Source organism: Triticum dicoccoides, chromosome 2B (genome assembly GCF_002162155.2).
Source record: "Triticum dicoccoides isolate Atlit2015 ecotype Zavitan chromosome 2B, WEW_v2.0, whole genome shotgun sequence".
Lineage (NCBI taxonomy): Eukaryota > Viridiplantae > Streptophyta > Magnoliopsida > Poales > Poaceae > Triticum > Triticum dicoccoides.
Genome location: NC_041383.1, coordinates 391,687,899 through 391,688,610, shown reverse-complemented (window position 1 = coordinate 391,688,610; position 712 = coordinate 391,687,899).

Here is a 712-nt window from a genome sequence, read left to right as displayed (position 1 = left end):
GCTAAAAAAATTTGTGGAGCCCACCTCGATCCCCCTCCATCTCGACCGCTATCCCACCTCGCCAGATCCGGTCCCCCTCGGCGCCGAGCACCCCCCCAGTCCACCGGCCGCCACCGCCGACCCACCGCACCCTCGATTCCCCTACTCAACCGCCGCCGCCGACCCCCCGCACCGCGCGCACCGTCTTATAAAAATAATAAGTATCAAACAGCTTTTTAAATGCTACTGTCTTATAAAAAAATATTACTGTTATTATTTAAACAAGTTTGAACATATTTAAACATAAATAAGTATCAAACAGCTTTTTAAATGATAAAAAAAAATTTGTGGAGCCTGGGAGTCGAACCCAGGACCTCCTAGTGTGAGAACTGGCTGCTGACCAGTCAAGCTAGTAGAGTGGGCTTGACATGGATAGGTTCTGGTACTACATAACCTTTCGGCTCGAGTTGAAAAAAAAAATACTAATGGCGCACCACGGTGAGGTGCGCCATTAGTATGGACATGCTAATGGCGCACCACGGTGAGGTGCGCCATTAGTATTGTGGCCCCCCTTCGCCCGATCCCCCCTTCGCCCGATCCCCCCTTCGCCCGATCCCCCTTCGCCCGATCCCCCTCGCCAGTTCTCTCCCTCTCGATCCACCGCCGCCGCCGCCGCTGCCCTCGCCCTCGCCCTCGCCGTCTCCCTCCCTCGCCCTCTCCTCGCCGCCCGGAC